The following is a 25,116-nucleotide window of genomic DNA, read 5'->3' as shown; positions in this document are numbered from 1 at the left end:
AAGATAGCCCCATCTGCTTGGGGCTTCCCTGGAACGGCCAACACCTGGAAAGGAGCTAAGCAGCTATGACCCACGTGGCGTGTGGCCGGGACTACACACAATATCGGACCTTAACAGGAAACCCAACAGCACAGCTAACATTGCTGCCTCCCTACCGGATGAGCTGAACAGCTTTTACGGCCGTTTTGAACGGTACCACCAACCTTCCAGGGGAAGCCCCCACCACTCATTAACCCCTCCCACAAGTCTGTACGATGAACGGTTCATGAGATATGAAAGGGACAGGGCTTATTGCAATGGACAATAATTCATTCATAAATATTTGTAATGCATGTATATCAATGACAATAGGTTCACTATGGCATGTCTATTTAACAGGTGCCAGAGAGCTGATGACCAGCGAACCTGTATAATATCACCCTCTTGTGGTGAAAAGCTGTAACTTCATACTGAATATGCATTTCAATGATGGAAATGAATTAATTAAATTATTTTTCTACCTAGGTTACGTCTCTAAACTCTTACTGACATAAAGAAATCACTTCCTGTTCCTTATATTACGGGGAGAGGGGGATGGGCTAATAGGTTAAACCCACAACATTAAGAGATTTCTCACAAATTAATAATATAGCCATACCATCGGTAATATGAACACAAACTAAATCTTTATATCAAATTAGATTAGTGTAAATATTTCAATTCAATAATGTAAATGAATATAAATTTATATAAAAACTTCATGAACAGAAAATCACTATTCTGGCTGCTACATTTCCAAGTCTAATTGTTACCGTGGAACAATTATCAATGAATGATAATATTGCAGCCACATTCTACAACAGTGATACATACAACATAATATATACAGTAATAACATTATGGAAGTCCATTTCTGTTTTTAAATGAAAGTCCAGGTCCAATGTGATGTGTCCGTCTTTCAACATTGAACACTGAAGTCTTCCTAGGGATCAGAGCTTCAAGCACGTGACCCACCAGTTCTGTGGTGAAACAGGCTGAGGTTTTGTCAGATGCTCTCTGGCGCCACCAGTTATTGAAGGAATACACTGTTGCTGTCACACCTCAGTCTTCTGACTGCTACCTTGAACTACTTATGAGCGAAGCCCACTAGGGCACGACATATCTGCAGTAGAGATGTCCGCTGTCACTCCAATACAATGGAGCTAAATGGCACCGGGTTTGTGCCAAAATAATACAAACTCAACATTAATGTCGATAGAGCTTTTTATTTCATTTAGCAACTATTTTCTGTCGAGTATTCTACTTTTACCTTAAGTAAAATATCATGTCCCAATGGCTACAGAGCATTTGAAATTATAACACTCATAATGAAAGAGTCAAAACAAGCATATGAGATATATTTTATTGACTAAATCAAAAAAGGAGGTACAGAATCTTTGTGTTTGATATGAATGAAGATAAACAGAAATCAATCACAAAACAAAAATAAGTCCTAAGGATTCCTATTGTGTATACTACTTAGTATAAGTACATGGGGTTCCTGTTGAGTATACTGCTTAGTATGGGAACGGTGGTGTAGTGGTTAACACTGTCGCCTCACAGCTAGACGGTCTTGGGTTCGATTCCCGCTTGGGGACCAGGTCGCCAGGTACCCAGGTGGGGTATCTCCCGGGCCTTTCTGTGTGGAGTTTGCATGTTCTCCCCGTACTCGCAAGGGTTTCCCCTCCAGATAAGATAAACCCAAAGGAAAAACATGCAGAACAGATCGCTAACACTTCCCTGACGAAGATGGACAGGAGCACTTGGATTGGTCCCCGGGCGCGGCCCACACCACAGCCCATGTCTGCTCCCGGCTGCCCTTGGGGGGGAAGGACGACGGGATGGGAAAAGTGCAGAGAGACATTTCATTTCAGTGCATGTGTGTGTGAGTGTTCCTGTGTCGCCCATCTCGCATGCGTGTGTGTTCTTCTTCTAAAAAAGTACATGGGGTTTCTATTTAATATACTGCAAACTGTGTTTGGGGACCGGTTCTCTTTATTCTTTTAAAGTCTAGTCTCAGCTTAAACGGAACTAAATGGTTTCTTTCCTGTATGAGTTCTAGTGTGTTTCTTCATATTTCCCTTCGTAATGAACCCTTTCCCACAAACTGAACAGCTAAATGATTTCTCTCCAGTATGTGTTCTCATGTGTGTCTTCAGATGTCCTTGGTGATTGAACCCTTTCCCACAAACTGAACAGCTAAATGGTTTCACTCCGGCATGATTTTCTATGTCATCATCACCAACTGTCATCATCACCGTCATCAGTCTCAGTTCCAGAACAGTCATCATCACTGTCATCAGTCTCAGCTCCAGAACTGTCATCATCACTGTCATCAGTCTCAGTTAGAGAACAGTCTGAAGAGAGAGGCTGGCTATCTCTAGTTGGTTCTAAATCACCAGCTGGATCTAAGTTACTGGTTAGTTCTGCTACTCCACAGTCCTCTCCTTCAGGTTATGTTTTCATGTGTTCAGTTGAGTTGTGTTTTTAGTTCTTTCTTTACCTCTTGCAGATGGGTCTGATTGATATTGTTGTTGTTTTTCTTGCCCAGCAGCATCTATGCTGTGTGTTTGAATATTTTGCGGATGTGTTTTTCAACAACCTCGGTGTGGGGGGGATGGGGTGGGAAGGAGGGAGGGGAAGGGGAAATGAGAGGGAAAAAAAGAAAAAAGATGGAAAATGTACTATATTGGCAATTGTAAATGTTCAACGTTTTTTTTCCTGCAATAAAGAAATTAAAAAAAATACTGTGTCTGTTACTAGGCTTGAGTAAATTGTAATGAACCAAATGAGAATATCAATTACATTTTTATTATCTTTGACTGTGAATAGCACCATGCTCAAATTGACCAGACCTGAAAAATCTAAGCAAATTAATAAATGGAAGATGATTAAACAGAAGGTTTTGTAGATACAGTACTGAATTCTGCCATCCGGACACATGCAATTTGAAATATGATTATAGAATATAGAATATCAGGCATACAATGGTTATGCGATTAAAATGTGATTCATTAGATTAATTAATTACAAATCCTGTAATTAATTAGATACATTTTTTAATCGCCTGACAGCACTAATCTATATATGTAGAGACCTCTCATCATTGTAAATACATCACATATAAATATAGCACTGCCTTCATGGCACAATCTTGATGTAACTAAGACATTCTCTGAAAATAAAAAAAATTATTTCATGCATGGATTACTAGATTTCAACAACAATACAATACGTTCTCTTGGGCCTTTCCTGGTTGTTAACCAGGGTGAAAATAGTGGAGCTAAAGCCTGGTCTGGTTCAACAAAGAAATAAATGATGAAATAACAACAGACTGGCTGCTGGTGGTGCAGGGTTGATTGAGTAGGACACCATGACTCAACAAGGCCTTCTGATAGCAGGTGGTCCGGTTAAATGTGTGCTTCTCAGTGTTTTAGCCTGTATGAAACTTATTATTATAATTATTATTATTATTATTATTAAGTGGTCATCATTTGTGAAATAGTTCAGCTTTTGCTCAATAATGCTTTGGAACAGGAGATTTCTGAAATATCAAGTCAAGATGATATACATTACATTTACATTTAGTCATTTAGCTGACGCTTTTATCCAAAGCGACTTACAAGTTCTGTACGACAAGCCATCAGGAAGGGCACAACTCTATCAGCTGAGCAACAATGTTCATCAAAGTGTTGAGTGCTACAGTGTAGGTTAGTTTATTAGGACAAGTGCATGACAGTACGGTTAGTTAGGGTTATATTTTCTTTTTTTTTTTTTTTTTTTTTTTAATTCAGATAATGGTTGAAGAAGTGCGTCTTTAGTCGACGGCGAAAGATTGGACGTGATTCGGCTGTCCTAACTGGGGTGGGTAGTTCATTCCACCATTGTGGGGCAAGGACTGAGAATAGGCGACTTCTCTTTGATGACCCTCCCGGAGCTTGGATAGGAGTAGGTCTGAGGCGGCCAGAAGATGCAGAGCGTAGGGGTCTTGAGGGTGTGTAGTTAGAGACCATTGACCGGAGGTAGGCGGGAGCGGTTCCCTTTGCCGCACGGTATGCTAGGTCGAGGGCCTTGAAGCGGATTCGTGCAGCAATGGGGAGCCAGTGCAGGTCCCTAAGAAGTGGGGTGACATGGGCCGACTTCGGTAGGTTTGAGATCAGGCGGGCCGCTGCGTTCTGAATGAGTTGAAGAGGCTTAGTGGCAGTGGCCGGGAGGCCAGCGAGCAGTGCATTGCAGTAGTCGAGGCGGGAGATGACTGTTGATTGGACGAGGAGTTGGGTGGCTTCTTTTGTCAGGAAGGGGCGTATCCTTCTGACGTTGCTCAGGAGGAATCGGCAGGTTCTGGTCGTCGCTGCGATGTGAGCAGAGAAGTTCAACTGGTCGTCGAGGACAACACCAAGGTTCTTGGCGGTCGGGGACGCAGTCACAGCTGCATTCTCGACTGTGATTGAAAGGTCGGTTAGGGGGGAGGATTTGGCCGGCAGGTGGAGCAATTCTGTTTTGCTTAGGTTCAGTTTGAGGTGATTGGACGTCATCCAGGCTGAGATGTCGGACAGACAGGCCGAGATCCGCACAGAGACGTGGATATCTGAGGGAGGGAAGGAGAGGAAGAGTTGAGTATCGTCGGCATAACAATGGTAGGAGAAGCCATGAGACGTGATATGTTGACCAGTTTGCTCTGATGTCTGACTGAGGATGAGAAACACTGTTTGCTCGTCATGCAAAACAGTTTATGAGTAATACAGACGTTTTGGATTGATTGTAAACTATTTATATACAGTTTCACGCTGTAAAAACCAGTTATTTGCACTGTTGGTCGCTTATTTCACTCTATATTGAATACCATTGATCCTAATAAATTTAATTTCAAACCTTTATTTTAACTAGAAAAAAGTTAAGATTGCCTTCATTCGCAGCAATGTCAGGTATAACAATAAATATGTTAAATAAATATATAAATGATGATCTTCATACACAGGAGGAGATATCGTCTCTTTCTGCGTCCTGCCCTGCTCTATCTAGGAGCCACCCCTCTAAACCACATGCAGTATTTCCTACTGAGGGCGCTTTCACATATAGTTTTGGTGGACTCAGTGCGGACTCGGTGCGGTTCGGGGGGTGAAGTTGCAACATTGTTGCATTCTTCATTTGGTTCGTCTGCATTCACACTGCAATTTGTCAAGCGCACTAAACTTTCTGAACAATGTCACGCGGTCGAAAAGGGACACAATAGTAGAAATGTGTGTGTGTGACTGCGAGCCCTGTCTGACTCCAGATCAGCGGAGGCTCACAATTTTCAGTTGGTGGTAGGGTGACCAGGTGTCCCGCTTTTGGTTGTACTGTCCCACCATTTGACCGAATGTCCCGCGTCCCGAATATTGAGAGGATGTCGAAGCAAAAAAAAAAAACATGGGTCTAAAAGCCCCTCCCTACAGTAAACGTAGCAACCCGCCTCTTGTCCACACACATTGCTCTGCTCGTGACGCTACCTCATATCGCAGATCTGATTGGTTAGGTAGTAATTTAGTGCTCTGCTCGTGAGAGTCGTGACTCACTTCCTATATTTGGTCCGATGAAGCGAACCGAGACCTACGTTTTCAGGCGGACCAGAGTTTGCGTGTTTGGTCCGCACCAGTGTTCGACTGAGCATTCACACCACCCCCAAAAAAGCGGACTATCCGAGAAAACGAACTCTGGTCCGATAGTCCGGACCAAACAGCTCTGGTGTGAAAGCACCCCGAGTCCTGTTGCAAAGCTTACAGATGTCAAAGAATAGTTGGGAGCGACGCAATCTTTCAAAACTTAAAAATGCATTGCTGCACATATTTGATTCAATAGATACAAATAATAAAATACTTGATAATTACCACCAGCCAGAAAATGGCATTTTCTTGACTCCGAGGGAAAGGGGCAGGTGCTCAAGCACTCCTTGGGCCTTATGTGTGTCTGGTTAGAGGCAGCCATGTTGGAAGAGAGACAACTAGTGTTGGAAGAGAGGACTAGAGAGCAAGGCCTCTATTCAAACCATGAGACTGGTGTTTGAAGATGAGCGTCAGTTCTTCTGATGTAATTGGGCCCTAACATTCTTAGATGTAATTTATTTAGAGATCTCCAGAGCTCGAGTAATTGGAGTCAAGGAATCTAACATTAGCTTGTGGGCGTCGGCAGCTGAGAGAGTTAAGCCAATGATCTAGCAACAGAGCGAGATGGTTGGTCCTGGGGTGGGTTTAGGGGAAATTGTGTCTTTTAGCATTATTTTTATACATTTGATATGTTTTTGTATTTTCTATAATTATATATATAAATAATTATTTTTCCTGTTCTCTTGCTTGTGACCCCAAATATTAGTTATTGTCTGTGGATCTGTTCATTATTATTGTATATTTAAATGTATTTTACTCCATCAATTATTCTTTACATGTCAAGTCAAGAGTTTTATTTGTCACGGCATACAAGCATAGTGAAATGCGGGAGGTCATGGCCGCAGCGATGTGCAATAACAAGTACATTATTTATTATTCTGTTCTGGTATGTCTTGTTGTATGTTATGTGATTATTTTTTATTATTATAGGTTATTCTGATGCAGATCACATTCGTTTTAAAATTGTACTGAAAATGTGCCTAAAAATACATACCTAATTAAATGGAGGATTGCTCCACTTCTACAAGGTCCATTCGCATGTTCTTGGTATCTAGGGACATCTATGGATCTCAGGGAATGTATTCCCAGAAATATTGCGTCTGTTACCAGGCTTGAGTAAATTTTAACGAACCAAAGGAGAATATACATTTTCTTTTTCTTTTATTTCATATTCGACAGTGAATAACACCATGCTAACATTGACCAGATGTGAAATATTGCCACTGAGCTCATTCAGCACCTTCTTAAGATCAGGTGTAAATCTAAGCAAATGAATAAAGGACAGATGATTTACAGGGTTCTTTGTAGATGCAGTACTGAATTTTGCCACCCGGACACATGCCATTTTAAGTATGAATATAGAATATCAGGCCTATAAATTACCTTATTATGGCCAAGTCACACATTTACGGATCGGGAGAAATCTACTCTTTCCAATGGCAGAGTTCAATCTGGATTTAGTACCACCAGGCGCCCCTGACAGGGCAGCAAAAACTGTGAATGAAATCTACTGTAAGTAGTTACTTTTTTATAATGTAAATATCTCCGCCATTTTTCATCAGATTGCAACACAACAGATTTGCTAGACATTCACAGAAAGGTAAAGCAATGGCGGCTGGGTGGCGCAGCGGTCTAAGCGCTCGTCACCAAAGTGTGCGACACCGGTATCGAATCCGGCTGTCAGCGATGCCTCCGACTTGGGCCGGCCGTCATACTAACTCAATTGGCAGAGTCAGCGGGAAGGGAGTCGATGAGTGGTAATCTGGTCGTTGTAAACAGCGACTCCTACAGGTCGGTCAGGGCGCCTGCAAAGCAAGGACAGGAGATGTCGAGGGTAGTGTGAGCCTCCCACACGTTACACCTCGCCAATGAGAGTCCGCGCTGGCAGGTGAAAAGAAGTGGCTGGCTGACTCCGCATGTATCGGAGGGGACATGCGATATTCTTCAACCCTCCCTACGACCGACCAGTGGGGGGCACATGCGGGCAACGATCAAGACAGGGGAGGGGGGAATTGGCACGACTAAATTGGGACGGGAGAAAAACAGAAAAAGGAGAAGTGGATAAAAAAAAAAGGTAAAGCAATTAACTACGTTATATTTTATGGCAATAACATTCAGGTTTGTTGGACCCGTGAGATATGATCCCGAAATAACATAAACAAAGAAAAATAAGTCAGATGATTGACAGGGGCTGGTGTGAGCTGGGAAGTGTAGTTTTATTAAATTCAAAAGACTACACTCAAGTTAGGTTGCCCCATGTCCTCGCGTCTATATACGCCGGTTTACATCTCAATACGAAGAGATTTCTATACTCATGTATTCATATAACACTTAAAGGGGAACTATCTTATAAATGGCCTTTTTCAGTGTTTAGCATTGTTTCCTAGCTATGTGGACTTATGTTAATATGATCTATGTCTCTAATTCTCATATTGGCGCATTCTTCCAATTCTCCTCTCACAATATTCACCCTCACTGAACTGAGTCATCTGAAAATGTGCTGATTTGTGATGTCAGAGAGACACCGCTGCATGATAATGTTCAGGCGGCGCAGTGGTTTAGGTGCCCAGGCTCAAAACGGCTTAAGATCTTGAGGTAGAAAAATGCTGTTTTGGAGGACTTCATTAGAAATACAAAACAATGAATTAAAAAAAATAAAAAATTACAGAGGTGTTCCATAAACTCACAGGAATTGTGTAAAATAATTGGTAAACAAAAGTACCAACCCCCACCCATTCCAAATACTGAATCGAGAACCTCATCCTTCACTCTGTCATCTTTCTCTCCCATTACAGAAGCCGAGACCCTGACACTTTGATCTCTGTTCAGACAGGGTTAGGGTCTTTACTCTTGGCTACATTTGAAAAAGAAACGCAACATTAACCCTTTGATCGCCATGGTTGAATTCATAATTTACCATCCCTCGCCAGCTCTATTTGTCTATGGAGAAGTTCCCCTTCTTTGCAGGGCTATAACTTTTTAAATTGTATTGCTAAATTGACATTATTATGGCCCATTCAATGTCCTATATCTATTGTTCAGTGTGTAGCAACGTTATACTTTTTCATTCACATATTCATACTAAAATACGGTCTAAAGTATAAGTATGTTTTTATCGTTTTCTGCAGCTTTCTCCAGAACTTGATTTATAGCCCCAAATGCATTATATTGATGATGAAATACAGTTTGATAGCGATCGGTGCCAGATAAAAAATTTCAACTGCACGTAGTTCTAGAAGTTACTACATATGATCTGATGTTGACCAGATGGGCGGGGGGTCGTTTATAATTCCTTGGGCAACGTTATATCATTCATCTAGTGTGGGTGATATGATCATCAGAGCAGTTAGTATCGAACACATTGAAAAATAACGCTGGGACTCACCGTGGCTTCCTCACGCCGTTGGGGGATGAGTGTGGAACAGAATTTTTTCTATTATGGGATGTCGAAATACCCGATCCATTTCCAGGTTGTATAATAGTATATACGTCCAAATCATGTTGTTTATTGAGTTAGGGTGAGCGATTGATTATCCAGTGTGTCAAGATGGAGTCCCGGGAGCGAGTGGTCGGACCGAATTTGGATGAGCACCAGTTTCCGTTTCCGGTTTGCTGTTTGGGCGATCTGCCGATCGGCCACCAGATGGCGCTCTTGAACCTTTAGAGAGTTGAGTGGAGCTCAGCAGTATATCTCAGGTCCCCAGGGGAGAAATATGATTTCGATCACAGATTTTTGAAATATTGATATCAAAGACGTGTTACGGCGTCTTCGGCAGAATGAGCATGGCGGGGAATGACGAGTTACGGCGTTCCCGGCGATTAAAGGGTCAATTAATACGCTCTGTATTCATCCATTTATAGCGTGATATCAATTTTGTACCGGTAGCGGACTGCTCAGGCTTAAGGGGTTAAGTACGTTGAGTTTTTTTTAGCAGATTTCTACACAATTCTAGGGTTTGAAACCTGGAATATATTGGTGCTTCTTTTTAAGTCTTGAGATTGTCTGAAGCTCTTCACATGCTGGTCAGAGATAAGGCTTCTCTCCTGTATGAATTCACCGGTGTAAGTTTCTCTCCTGTATGAATGTGCTGGTGTGTCTTTGAATTAAATGATCAAATTAAATGTTTCCCCCAGTCTTGAGCCTGAGCCCTATTTTCTGAAAATCCGCCTAAAATACATACCTAAGTAAATGGAAGATTGCTCCACTTCTACAATGCCATTTGCATGTTCATGGTATCTAGGGACATATATGGATCTCATGGAATGTATTCCCAGTGTCAGAAATATTGTGTCTATTACTAGGCTTGCTTAAATTGTGATGAAACAAAGGAGAATATAAATTATTAATTTTCTTTGCATCTTTGACAGTGAATAACACCATGCTAAAAATGACCAGACATGAAAAACTGAGTTCGTTCAGTACCTTCTTGAGATCACGTGTACAAAAAATCTAAGGAAATTAATAAAGGGAAGATTATTAAACAGAAGGTTTTGTTACGATCGGGGGTGACGATGAAGGTGAGGAGAACACAGTTTGCAGACAAGGATGAGAGAGCCGAGACAGAGACGAAGGGTGATACTTAATGAAGGGAACTTTACTGAATCATAACCAAAATACAAAACAAACGAAAGGCACTGGCACTAACATAACAATGAAGTGAAAACAAGAAAACGACAGGTGTAGACAGGCATGAACTCACTTGACAAAACACCAGGGAACACGGGCACGACGCGGAGACAATGACGCCACAATAACCCAACCAACCAACAAGCAATAAATACTGAAACTAATTAATAATCAACAGCTGGGGAGAGACAGGCACTTAGAACAAAACAATAATCAAAACAGGAAGAAGAACTAGGCAAAACAAAACACAGGATAATACCAACACAAAGAACAACCTAAACAGATAACAAGTAACAAATAAACTAATTGCAACAACAGCATATCTTTAATGCAATCAGAGAGGATCTTTACTGACTGCATTATCTGCAGGTGAGCGCTAGATGGCGCCATGATACTACTATCGATTCCTTGTGTGGGGTAGTAACACTTATTGTTTCTACTGTCCCAGACTTGGGCTGGTCTGGGAGTAAAACAGTTTTGTAGATACAGTACTGAATTCTGCCATTCGGACAAATGCAATTTGAAATATTATTATAGAATATAGAATATGAGGCCTATAAATTACCTTATTATAGCCAACTCGCACATCTATGGATCGGGCCAAATCTCCTCTTTCAAATGGCAGAGTTCAATTTGGATTTAGTATCACTAGGCCTGCATCGAGAATGAAGAATGAAATCTACTGTATGTACAGTTCGATTCTTAGAATCGATATGGCTCCACCATTTTGGATCGGATTTCAACACAGATGGTTGCTAAATGTTCACAGAAGGTACTAGACACACTAACTGCGCTCTATGCCAATAACATTCCGTTTTGTGATATAGAGTATCCTGGGGCGGCTTTGGCTCAGGGGTAGAGCGGGTCGTCCAATGATCGAAGGGTTGGTGGTTCGAATCCCGCTCAAGCCCATGTCCATCCCATTGCCGTTGTGTCCTTGGGCAAGACACTTAACCTACTTGCCTCGTATGAATGTGTATGCATGTGAATGAATGTTGGTGGTGGTCGGAGGGGCCGTAGGCGATGATTATTCGCCACGCTTCCGTGAGTAGCTTACCACCACCGGTATGACGGTGTATGAACGAATAATGGACTCTGTGAAGCGTTCTGGGTGTCATGAAGAGCGCTATATAAATCCAAGCCATTATTATTATTGTTGTGAAGGGCCAGATTAAACCGAATATATATATTTATTTATATATATATATTTAATTGTATTTGTATATTCTCTAATATTCCCTGATATCCCTTGTATATTCCTTGTACAATATGCATTGAATATCCATTCTAGCCTACTGAACATCCCATAATAGTCTCCATTCTACTATTGGTCGAGACCTTGGTGCCAGGCTGCCATACCCCTCAGACCCAGTTCAAACGTACCGCTCGACATGTACGAACAAGTCCTAGTTCCGCGTAGGAATTTGGCTACCGCACCACTAATGGGACTATTTGTTCATAGTGCGTATATATACTGCGCTACTAAAGTAGGACTTTCCTTTCAGTCCAGTTTCTTACCCTCCAATAGAGTCACAGACGTAAAGCCTCCCCGCGATGCCACGTGTGGGAGTAAGGCCAAGTTCGGCCTACCATCGGTATTGAGACATCGTGTATATTAATATTTGAATAGTCATATTTGGCACTATATCGTCGAGTTGGACGTAGTCTATTAAGCTAATAATAATCTGTTAATATATAGTGCTTCGTGCGGTGAGAATACTACCGTAGTCAGTACCCCATCGTTTCGGGCAGAGAACTGGCTGCTTACCCAGGGTGGTTGACCCTATGTGAAGCTGCACCCGAGGAGCCCCAGAGCCGACGAGCGAGTGGACCTGTATACCGGATTATTCTACCGACGACAGCCCGCCTTCCCAGGCACGGATTATGCTTTGGATACTTTGATTATTCTATGGATAAAGACCCCCGACACTACCGTGTGTTGGAACCCCCCCCCCTGGAGAGGACGCCAAAGGTGAGGAGACGCTCTGCAAGACGAGGTCTCTCCACATCTCTCCCCCGTGGACCGGAGAGAGCCGGCCCACAAAGAGTCCACCTGCTTTCATCTGTGGTCCAAGGATCGCCGGCGCATTGAACGGCACTAGAGTGGGTTCACCTGGGATACCCTTGGCCGGACGAGGCAGCTGGATTCTACCCCCCCCCCCCTCCTACTCCTGTCGGCTTACAAGCGACCGGATTAACCCCCTCTAGTGTATCCAGCCTATAATCATTAAAGTATCATTGCTGTTATTCCTTAACTATTCCAGGTCGTATATTTACCACCTGCGCCTTCAGAGATTGGACATTATCTATTGATATACCGACGAATACTCCTTGCCATAAAAGTGCATACTATTTCAATTCATAAATGTAATTAAGTGATTAAGTGTTTATTCTACACACCATCGCTGTGTAGGAAATAAAGACCTGCTTCTAATTCGTACATTTGTGTTGGATCCGTTTCATCTACGTGAGAGTGTTCATGATAATATATTTATGCCGTGTACTGGGTGGCCGAATATTAAGTACAAAGGTAGTGGTAGTAAGTATCATATCTAGTAATACAGTCAGGGAATTGTACCCCTCAGTTACAATTGGTCCTTCGAGCCGGATGGTAATTAGTGTAATATTAATATAGTGTTATTAATATTGAAATGGCCTATGATGAACACTCCACGAAACGATCCTCCTAACCAACGCCCGCAGCGCGAACGACGGCTCCCTCAGTACTTAGAGGCTTACGCTGTCAGTCAACAACCTAGTCTTCTACTAACAGTAAACGCGGTAAAACTAGAAAGTAAAAGTATGTCTAACCCCAACGCCCAGACTACCCCGACCATAGAGGCCCCTACGGGCTCTAATGTAACTGACCAAGTTCACGGTGGGGACAAGTGGGAACCAGACATGACTTCACACCCCGCCAGTACTGAAGAAGTATTCCCCGATGAGTCCCGGGAGGAATACAACGCTACAGAGAGAGAACTCGGCACGGAAGAAGACGGGGAGAGCACCGTGGAGATAGAGCTCCAAGGCTCCGCAAGGAGTACCCCGAGGGAAGGCTCCCCTATACAACCGCCTTCTCCCAGCGAGGCAGAGAGGACCCTACAGCAGGCATTCCTCGTCAGCCTGAAAGCCTCTACTGAACGCGATAGACTCCAGGGTGAACGCGATCGATTGCAGCTACAGCAACGGAGCGAAGAAGAGCACATACGCCTGGAAATAAGACGCATTCAGATGGAAGAGAATGTGGCCCGAGACCGAGCAGACAGCCAGCGAGCAGCTGCTGGTGCTCTACGGGACGCAGAGCGCGACAGACAGCAAGCGCAACTAATAGAACAGCTGATCAGACGGACAACACCCTCTCCCTCCGCCAGAGGCTCCAGGAACTCGTCTAGACACACCTCCAGGGCGGCATCCCCTAGCCGAGTAAACAACCCTGAACTTGACCAACAGACGAGGTCTATACCCCCCACAGACCACCTCCCCCCACCGGTCCAAGCGAGACCTAGCAACCGGGAAGGAGCAGCATATCCTGTGGAGAGGCTAAACCAGAGACTACAAGCACTGGATGACCTAACTGAAGACGAAGAGGAAGAGGAGGAGAACCGCGCCCGAAGACAGCACAGTACTCTACCGGACCAGGAGGTCCGGTACAGCCCAGGCTATACTCCCGCGGAGCTGCGCTACAGACCCCCGACTCTATACACGGGTGAGCACGACGCACGACCCGCACCGAGGAACAGCACCTGGACAAGCGGGCCATGGTACACTGCCGGTACCAGCCCATACCAAGGAGCGGGAGGAGACTCGCCTAGGAGGCCTCCCCCCCAACGCTCGCCGATGTATCCACAGTCAGCGTCATACATTGGCACGCCTATGGTACCCGACTTCACCCAAGAGAACCGGGCCCAGTATACAGAACTCCGCATGTGTCTGGAGACCATGTTGGTGGATGTATTGGATGAACGCCACAAATACGCCATCCTACTGCAGCACTTAAAGGTGCCCCGCGCACATAATATAGCGCTCGCCTACGCGACTTCCACCACCCCATACACAGCAGCGCTGGTAGCATTGGACCAGAGGTATGGGCGCATATGGGATTACGTGATCCAGGAGATCCGACACATCGACCGCTTACCCCCAGCAATAGACAATCGAGCACTGGACGACCTGTCCATCAGAGTGCAGTCCCTGGTAGGGATGTTGGGAGCGCAAAGAGAGAAGGGGAAGTATGAACTTTACGCCAACTCAAATATGGAAAGGATCCTGGAGAAGCTGCCGCCCGCTCGTCAGGAGCGCTTTAGGCGGCAGAGGGACCACAGAGACCCGAATGGCCCCGAACCGAACCTCCTCGATCTAGCAGACTTCCTGGCGAGAGAAGTTAGCAGCCTACGGCTAGATACATTCGGACGGAGCACCCCTGGCTCCAGAGAAGGAACCAGACGACTAAATGATGGAAGAAGATCGGTGACTGTGATGCACCAATCGGAGTCAGTACCGAGCAGCAGGAGCCACAGTACCCCCTCCAGAACGGAGAAGTGGAAGATAGTGTGCCCCTACTGTGAGAAAGAACACTGGCTAGCGCAATGTGACTCCTTCCCCAAGCTGAACGCAGAGGAAGCAGGTCAATGGATAAAGTCCAACAAGCGCTGTTTTCGCTGTGCGCGCTCACACATGGCAGCCGAATGCCGCTTAAAGAAAAGGTGCACCAAGTGCGATGGAGCCCATCTGGACATACTTCACGACAGTAACAGACGGCGCCCTTCACCTGCACCATCCAGCCGCAAAGCGAGCGTCATGTACATCGATCCCGCCAGCAGCAGTGGAGCCCGAGTACTCCTAAAAGTAGTGCGTGTGACACTAAGCTACCAGAATAAAGTCCTGGACACTTACGCCGTCCTCGATGACGGGTCAGAGAAGACCCTGCTGCTCGCCTCCGCTGCGGCCCAGCTAGGGCTGCGGGGAAGCGAAACCCAAATGACAATTCGGACAATAAGACGAGATTTGAAGACGATAAAGGGCGAGAATGTCTCATTCTCTATCGCAGCAAGCGGCCAGCCTGAGCGACGGTACCAGATTGCAGACGCTTTCACCAGCCAAGAAATAGGACTGTCGCGGTACACATACCCCGTCGCCAAGCTGATGGAGAAATATGCACATCTGCGCAAGTTACCGATCCCGCTCATAGACAATGCTATGCCGACCCTGTTGATAGGCTCCGACCATGCAGACCTCATTGTCCCGATAGACCGGGTTCATACCGGACCCCGAGGCTGTCCTGCAGCAGTCGAGACCCGTTTGGGATGGACTCTCCAAGGCCCGCTCGCCAAATCTCTCAACCGAAGTACAGCCACTAGATGTCTCCACTCCCGAGTCACAGAGGGAGAAACCGCACTCCTGCAACACGTAGAGCGGCTATGGAGCTTGGAACAAATGCCCTTTAAGAATGGAAAGAAAGACATTCGCTCTAAAGATGACATTTACGCCATTCACCTCCTCGAGACAGGGACCAAGAGAGTCCCGGTCAACGGCGTGTTGAGATACGCCACGCCACTCCTGCGGCGAGAAGGAATGCCTACTTTCCACGCCAAGACAGACGCCATAGAACGGTACCTGCTGAACACGGAGCGGCGCTTAGCCAAGAACCCCGCCCAAGAGAGTGTATACCGCGCTGAGATTGAGAAGCTCATCACAGCGGGACACGTCACAAAGATGGACATTAAAGAGGCTGACCAGACCACTGAATCGTGGTACGTGCCCCACCACAAGGTCCATCACAACGGTAAAGACCGCATAGTATTTAACTGCAGCTACCAGATCGGATCCCAAAATCTGAATAAAGAGTTACTGCCCGGTCCCACACTCGGCCCCTCCCTACTCGGCGTTCTACTCCGCTTCCGCCAGGAAAAGGTGGCCATCAGCGGGGACATTAAAGGAATGTTCCTGCAGGTGAGATTAGTAGAGGCGGACAAGCCCCTGTTACGGTTCCTATGGAGAGAGAAGCCAGGAGATGAGCACCCAGCCATCTACCAATGGGAAGTCCTCCCCTTCGGAACGACGTGCAGCCCCTGCTGTGCGACATTTGCACTACAGAAACATGTAGCAGAGGACCCAGCAGCGGACGAAGAGGTCCGACACAGCGTAAAGAACAGCTTCTACGTAGACAACTGTCTACAAAGCCTTTCAACCCAGGAAGAAGCCGAGGCTCTCCTGATTAAACTCCGCGCCTCATTGATCAAAGGCGGCTTTGATCTCAGGCAGTGGGCCAGCAGCGATCCGCAAGTACTGCGCAGCCTCTCCTCCGAGGACAAGGCAGCCAGCAGCGAGACCTGGATGGCTACAATCCCGGGAGAAGCCCAGGAGATGACCCTGGGATTGGTGTGGCGATTCAAAACAGATTCGCTTCACTACAGACACAAGCCCCTGACTACGGAGCAGGGAAGGCCGGCGGCGGCGCCGACCACCAGACGGAGTGTGTACACAACACTCGCCCGACAATATGACCCGCTAGGATGTATTCTACCGTACACCACCAGGGCAAAAATGATTGTACGAGCATTGTGGAACAAGGACCAGGGCTGGGACGACCCCATTCCCGCACACCTTGCATCCACCTGGAGAGAGTGGGAGATGGAGCTCCACTCACTCCCAGGCGTTAATATGCGCCGAAGCTACTTCCCACCCACGGTGAGGCCAGAGACATGTAAAATGGACTTACACGTCTTCAGTGACGCCTCAGAGGTCGCATACGGATCAGTAGCCTACTTGCGGGCCCAAGACCAGGGGGGAGAGATCTACACAGCATTTGTCCTCGCCCGCTCGAGAATAGCCCCACGCAAGCAACAATCTATCCCACGTCTAGAGCTCTGCGCAGCCCTAGCCGGAGCGCACCTAGCCACGCTCATCCAACGTGAGCTCACCATACCGGTGTCTAGAACAATCCTGTGGTCAGATTCCACGACGGTACTCGCCTGGATCAAATCGGACTCATGCAAGTACAAAGTCTTCGTGGGAGTCAGAGTCACCGAGATTCAAGACTTAACCGAAGAGTTAACCGGAGAAACAGAGTGGCGCTACGTTGATACAAAACAGAACCCAGCTGACGTCATCACCCGGGGGATCCCCCTGGATGACCTCACCCGTCGCAATGTCTACAGTGACGGCCCCGCATTCCTAAGACTCCCGGAAGGACAGTGGCCCATGCCTATCCCGAGGGAAGCAAGTCCAGAGGAGGTGGAAATTAAGAAGTCTGTGTTCTGTGGATTGAGCACCGTAGCCTCCACCGACCCTAACATAAACGATTGCACGTCCATAGAGAGTGCACAACAAAGAACATTCCTGCGGTACCACCCGGAGTGCAAGTCCCCCGCTGATATGTCAGCGGCTAACTACGAGGAAGCAGAATTGCTTCTACTGCAGCGAGCCCAGAGAGACTCGTTCCCCGATGAATTGGCCTGTCTACAGGGAGGAAAGCCCGTCCCATCCGACAGCAGATTAATTCACCTGGCCCCCGAGAGCGACGCTCATACCCTCATCAGAGTGGGTGGTCGCCTACGCAGAGCCCCCAATCTACCGGATGACATTAAATACCCGATCGTATTGAACAGCCGACACAAGGTCACAGAGCTGATTATAAAGAAATACGATGAGGATGTACATCACGCAGGAGCAGAAAGAGTCTTCGCGGAAATCAGACGTCGTTACTGGATCCTACAAGGAAGAGAGGCGGTACGACCAGGGTTTCCGTTAGAAAAAATTGTTGCCGGTCTCAGGGTCCGGTAGATTTTTATCTACCGGTCAAATGAGAGAAATTCCGGTCAGAGTTTATTGAGCTTAAAAACAACAGGCTATATAAAGAATGACATCCTCAAGGCATGTAGATTTATAATATTTTAACTTAAAGCTAGGCTACTTTTGCGTATACAGTCATTATATTCCAAATAAAATAAGTCCAGAGACTCCGTGCTGCTGCCGACTTTAAATCAAATAGACCTGTGTCTGTGGGCAGTCGGCCCGACATTAATAAACAGCAGTCTGTTATAATCACATTTATGAGCTAACGAATTCCGTTATATTGGACATTTGTATTAATTATATCAAGCGAAGAACTGAGAAATTTGGCAGAGAGACGGCAACATTATCGTGGGTTTGCGTGATGTATATCTCCACCTAGTCCCAACGACTTGGTGCTGGTCATAATGTCCGGTGAAAACAACTCCCTCCAAGCACAACTTGACCACCCGAACCGTACCAAAACAGGCCAAAATTAAATAGCCCATGCGACGAACGATTCATTACATTCGTTTCATCGTTGCTCCACCAAGCAGCCGGTCCAACAATATCAGCGCGAGCGCCGCAGTTAGTTTGCAAGAAGCATCCAGCTGCAGACCCGCAGAGCAGCTTTCCAGGTCTGGGGACCGCACTGTGCCAGCAAAGCTGGTGGGTTCTGTGGGTCTGCAGCTGCATGCCTTCCGCAAATCCAGCAGCAAGCTCTCGCTGAGCGAAGCAACGACAACAAACGCAATGATTGTTTCGTTCATCGCATAGGCCACCCAACTCCAGCCCATCCAAATACAATTCAAATAATCAAACTGTGCCCAGAGGGAACTATTTTCACCGGACACTATGACCGGAGAGATTAAATTTGTCGGACTTCAACAGATTTTGCCAGTCAAATACCGGTAATTACCGGCTAACGGAAACGCTGGGTACGACGCTTCCAACGAACATGTCTAGACTGCCGCAAGTGGCGCGCGCAGCCCAGCATACCAAGGATGGCTGACCTTCCTCCATGTCGCCTCCGAATCGGTGACAAGCCATTCCACTCAACGGGTATGGACTGCTTTGGCCCGCTGCACATAAAGAAAGGAAGAGGAACCGAGAAGCGGTGGGGTATTGTATTCAAATGCATGACCACCAGAGCGATACACATCGAGCTTCTCCCGACCATGAGCACAGACTCATTCCTTATGGCCTTCCGTAGATTCATATCACGGAAAGGAAGACCGTCTACCCTATTGTCCGATCATGGGACAAACTTTAAAGGCGGCGAAAGAGAGCTGAGAGAGAGCTTCCAAGCTATGGGCCCAGAACTTAAGACCCACCTCGCTCCAGCACAGGTTGATTTCCAATTCAACCCCCCAAACGCACCCCACTTCGGTGGCACTTGGGAACGAGAAGTGCGCTCCATAAAGACAGCCCTGTACGCAGTACTTGGGGCCCAGACTGTGGCGGAAGAAGTCCTAATGACAGTCCTCACGGAGATTGAGGGAGTACTTAACTCGAAGCCCCTCGGATATGTCTCCAGTGATGTGGCGGATATCGACCCAGTTACCCCCAACACACTCCTGATGGGGCGGCTAGATCCCACATTACCCCAGACAATGTACCGGCCTGAAGAAGCGAACGGCCGACGAATGTGGAGGTACAGCCAAGTATTAGCCGACAAGTTTTGGAACAGTTTCCTACTGCACTACCTACCGTCTCTACAGACCCGCCAGAAGTGGGTAAAGGAGAGAGACAATTTGACAGAAGGAACAGTCGTCATGATTATTGATCAATCACTGCCCAGAGCTATGTGGCCGGCCGGCCGCGTAAGCAAAGTGATCACCGGTGCCGACGGCAAGGTCCGAGCAGCTGAAGTGCTCGTCCAGGGTCGCACTTACACCCGTCCCGTGGCAAGGCTCATAGAACTGCCTCGACTCCCAGACACAATCGATGATGACCATGACCCTACAACCCTATGACTTTGTGAAGTTGACTGACCCCTACAGCAAACCCTTATGTGTAAATAGACAACGCGATTAATCTGTCTCCGTTTAACTGATTAGGTCTGGGACCTATTCAGGGGGTGGCTGTTGTGAAGGGCCAGATTAAACCGAATATATATATTTATTTATATATATATATTTAATTGTATTTGTATATTCTCTAATATTCCCTGATATCCCTTGTATATTCCTTGTACAATATGCATTGAATATCCATTCTAGCCTACTGAACATCCCATAATAGTCTCCATTCTACTATTGGTCGAGACCTTGGTGCCAGGCTGCCATACCCCTCAGACCCAGTTCAAACGTACCGCTCGACATGTACGAACAAGTCCTAGTTCCGCGTAGGAATTTGGCTACCGCACCACTAATGGGACTATTTGTTCATAGTGCGTATATATACTGCGCTACTAAAGTAGGACTTTCCTTTCAGTCCAGTTTCTTACCCTCCAATAGAGTCACAGACGTAAAGCCTCCCCGCGATGCCACGTGTGGGAGTAAGGCCAAGTTCGGCCTACCATCGGTATTGAGACATCGTGTATATTAATATTTGAATAGTCATATTTGGCACTATATCGTCGAGTTGGACGTAGTCTATTAAGCTAATAATAGTCTGTTAATATATAGTGCTTCGTGCGGTGAGAATACTACCGTAGTCAGTACCCCATCGTTTCGGGCAGAGAACTGGCTGCTTACCCAGGGTGGTTGACCCTATGTGAAGCTGCACCCGAGGAGCCCCAGAGCCGACGAGCGAGTGGACCTGTATACCGGATTATTCTACCGACGACAGCCCGCCTTCCCAGGCACGGATTATGCTTTGGATACTTTGATTATTCTATGGATAAAGACCCCCGACACTACCGTGTGTTGGAACCCCCCCCCCTGGAGAGGACGCCAAAGGTGAGGAGACGCTCTGCAAGACGAGGTCTCTCCACATCTCTCCCCCGTGGACCGGAGAGAGCCGGCCCACAAAGAGTCCACCTGCTTTCATCTGTGGTCCAAGGATCGCCGGCGCATTGAACGGCACTAGAGTGGGTTCACCTGGGATACCCTTGGCCGGACGAGGCAGCTGGATTCTACCCCCCCCCCCCTCCTACTCCTGTCGGCTTACAAGCGACCGGATTAACCCCCTCTAGTGTATCCAGCCTATAATCATTAAAGTATCATTGCTGTTATTCCTTAACTATTCCAGGTCGTATATTTACCACCTGCGCCTTCAGAGATTGGACATTATCTATTGATATACCGACGAATACTCCTTGCCATAAAAGTGCATACTATTTCAATTCATAAATGTAATTAAGTGATTAAGTGTTTATTCTACACACCATCGCTGTGTAGGAAATAAAGACCTGCTTCTAATTCGTACATTTGTGTTGGATCCGTTTCATCTACGTGAGAGTGTTCATGATAATATATTTATGCCGTGTACTGGGTGGCCGAATATTAAGTACAAAGGTAGTGGTAGTAAGTATCATATCTAGTAATACAGTCAGGGAATTGTACCCCTCAGTTACAATTATTATCCTGAGAAATAAGAGAAATAATTTTTTTGCTTGCAGGAAGCTAGAATTCACTGGGTAGGGGTGGGACGATACATCGATCTATTATCAATAATCAAATAGGATTGATGCAACGTAAAAAGATCAATTCATATTGCGATACTCTTATTTTGAAAATCCCATGGAGTGAAAATATTAACAAATTTCAATGACTAAAATCTCACTAATAACACTTTAACCTATTGGTAAACAAGCATACTTCTGAAAATATACATTATGACTATGAAGGATGTTTACTCTTGGATACATTTGAAAAAAAACCACAACATTATGTCATACAGTCTAGACAGATTGATTTATGATGAGATGTCCTCTTGGGACCGGTACCGGACCCATCGGGCAAGAGGTTAAGGCTTCTCTCCAGTATGAATGCGCTGGTGTGTCTTTAAATATCCAGAGCATCTGAAGCTCTTCTCGCACTGGTCACAGTGGTAAGGCTTCTCTCCTGTGTGAATGAGCTGGTGATTCTTTAAGTTTCGAGAGGTGCTGAAGCTCTTCTCACACTGGTCACAGTGGTAAGGCTTCTCTCCTGTATGAATGCGCTGGTGACTCTTTAATTCTCCAGAGGTCTTGACACTCTTCCCACACTGCTCACAGTGGTAAGGCTTCTCTCCTGTATGAATGCGCTGGTGATTCTTTAAATCTCCAGCCTGACTGAAACTCTTCTCACACTGGTCACAGTGGTAAGGCTTCTCTCCTGTATGAATGCGCTGGTGTGACATCAAGTTTCCAGAGGTGCTGAAGCTCTTCTCACACTGGTCACAATGGTAAGGCTTCTCTCCTGTATGAATGCGCTGGTGTAACTTCAAGTGTGGAGCCTGACTGAAGCTCTTCTCACACTGGTCACAGTGGTAGGGCTTCTCTCCTGTATGAATGCGCTGGTGTGAAATCAAGTTTCCAGAGGTGCTGAAGCTCTTCTCACACTGGTCACAGTGGTAAGGCTTCTCTCCTGTATGAATGCGCTGGTGACTCTTTAAGTCTCCAGAGGATCTGAAGCTCTTCTCACACTGGTCACAGTGGTAAGGCTTCTTTCCTGTATGAATGCGCTGGTGTCTCTTTAAGTCTCGAGAGGATCTGAAGCTCTTCTCACACTGGTCACAGTGGTAAGGCTTCTCTCCTGTATGAATGCGCTGGTGACTCTTTAATTCTCCAGAGGTCTTGACACTCTTCCCACACTGCTCACAGTGGTAAGGCTTCTCTCCTGTATGAATGCGCTGGTGATTCTTTAAATCTCGAGAGGTGCTGAAGCTCTTCTCACACTGGTCACAGTGGTAAGGCTTCTCTCCTGTATGAATGCGCTGGTGATTCTTTAAATCTCCAGCCTGACTGAAGCTCTTCTCACACTGGTCACAGTGGTAAGGCTTCTCTCCTGTATGAATGCGCTGGTGATTCTTTAAGTTATCATATCTACTGAAGCTCTTCTCACACTGGTCACAGTGGTAAGGCTTCTCTCCTGTATGAATGCGCTGGTGTAACTTCAAGTGTGGAGCCTGACTGAAGCTCTTCTCACACTGGTCACAGTGGTAGGGCTTCTCTCCTGTATGAATGCGCTGGTGATTCTTTAAGTTTCCAGAGGTGCTGAAGCTCTTCTCACACTGGTCACAGTGGTAAGGCTTCTCTCCTGTATGAATGCGCTGGTGATTCTTTAATTCTCCAGAGGTTCTGAAGCTCTTCTCACACTGGTCACAGTGGTAAGGCTTCTCTCCTGTGTGAATGCGCTGGTGTATTAGAAAAGCTGCCTTTTTGATGAAGCTCTTTCCACACTGGTCACAGCAGTGGCGCTGGTGACTCTTTAAGGTTCCAGAGCTACTGAATCGCGTTCCACACTGGTCACAGTGGTAGGGCTTCTCTCCTGTATGAATGCGCTGGTGTGGCCTTGACTCGTTCATATCTCTGCTTGTTGTTAGGGAGCAATGCAGCGATTGTACCTGGAGAAGAGAGAAGTACACTGTTGAGTACCGGTCGTAAACCGAGGTCAGATTGATTATCCCATAACTCATTGGTCCGAATCCCAGCTTCAAGCAGCGTCCTGCGAAGTTTGGGACGTCTAGGACTCAATTGTGTCTATAAACTTCAGGGCTTAAACTCAGCCGACCTCGGCTCACACACAGACACCCCCCCGTCCCCTCCAGTCATACAGTTGATGGATTGGAGTTGCGGGGTGTATTTACTTTATTCTATTTTAATCTATTCGGTTGGCCGTAGAGTTTACTTTTATTTATTTTGCTTTAATCTACTAGGTTGGCCGTATTACCACTGTATGGCTTTACTTGATAATCCCATTATACAGAATGCACCTTTAGTCCTTAATGCATAATCATATGTCTCCTTTTACTTTATTTGATAATGCCACACTTCTAAAGTTTTTATCATTAATCAAAAATTGCATGGGGTGAAGTTACAATGCAAAACACATTTCATGCTTACCCGGTCGTCTGGTCCGAAGAAAGGATACAAATCATATGTATAAAGAGGTAATTTTAATTAGAAAAAGCTAGTTACAAGAAGATACTGAAGTGGAAAAGTGTCCATTTCAGTTAAAATATGCACAGAACAAAACATCTCATCTCTGCACGGCTTGTGCCCCGTGTCTGGCAGCAGGATCTCCATTCAGTTTAAAATAAGCAGAAAACAGAACATCTCATCTCTGCATGGTTCGTGCCCCGTGTCTGGCAGCAGGATCTCCATTCAGTTTAAAATAAGCAGAAAACAGAACATCTCATCTCTGCATGGTTCGTGCCCCGTGTCTGGCAGCAGGATCTCCATTCAGTTTAAAATAAGCAGAAAACAGAACATCTCATCTCTGCATGGTTCGTGCCCCGTGTCTGGCAGCAGGATCTCCATTTCTCTAAAAAGTCTGATCTGGCACGGCTTGTGCCTCTTCCTATCTCTCCAGCTCAGTGTAAAAATCTCTGCCTTTCTCTCGCCAGTTGGCCCTTATAAAGCCCCCAGATCTCTTCTGCTTATTGGTCCAAATACAGCGCTGTCACCGTGATGTCATTTCACCAGCCAGTCAATGCACGGCTCGTGGGGACTGGCTCTCCTCCCATTTTTGTCATTACCTCTACTGGGAAAACCCCATTTACCTCAGAACATGAATGCCTCTTTGTTGGAGAAGTAACAGATTACTTTCTTCTGGGAAAAACCCCATTACGTCATTTAAACATGTATGCCTGTCTGCTCTGCTTCCTCACTGCAAGGGTTAACTCTGCACGTACATGGGCCTCTCTCGTTCTGACAGTAAGAGAAGAAGACGAGGCAGACTGCCGTAATATACAGTACATAGCCTAACACATACATATACAGATATATACAGATATACATACATATACATGTACAATACAGTACTCATATACTTTAAACACTGATTGATCACACATCATATATGTATTTTGTAGTTTAAGGCCAGTTCTCTCTTCTGCTCTCATCTCTGTGCTCGTCTCGCTCGGAGCTGTCTCTCAAGGTCACATTCTTAAGGGGCCCCTTTCATTTCT

The 25,116-nt window shown here is 46.0% G+C and overlaps 1 long non-coding RNA gene across 1 annotated transcript in view; it reads right to left on the bottom strand.

The window, feature by feature from the left end:
- Positions 1-1,411: 1,411 nt before the first annotated feature.
- The window catches only part of LOC311236689, a 74,047-nt gene continuing 50,342 nt past the window's right edge, over positions 1,412-25,116 (bottom strand). The window contains exon 3 of the long non-coding RNA XR_014620235.1: positions 1,412-1,837. This is a non-coding gene — a long non-coding RNA (uncharacterized lncRNA). The remainder of the gene's footprint in view (positions 1,838-25,116) is intronic.

This window comes from Notolepis coatsorum (genome assembly GCF_963971535.1).
Source record: "Notolepis coatsorum genome assembly, chromosome: 11".
Lineage (NCBI taxonomy): Eukaryota > Metazoa > Chordata > Actinopteri > Aulopiformes > Paralepididae > Notolepis > Notolepis coatsorum.
Note: the sequence above shows the minus strand (reverse complement) of the source record. Positions and strands in the feature narration are given on the sequence as shown.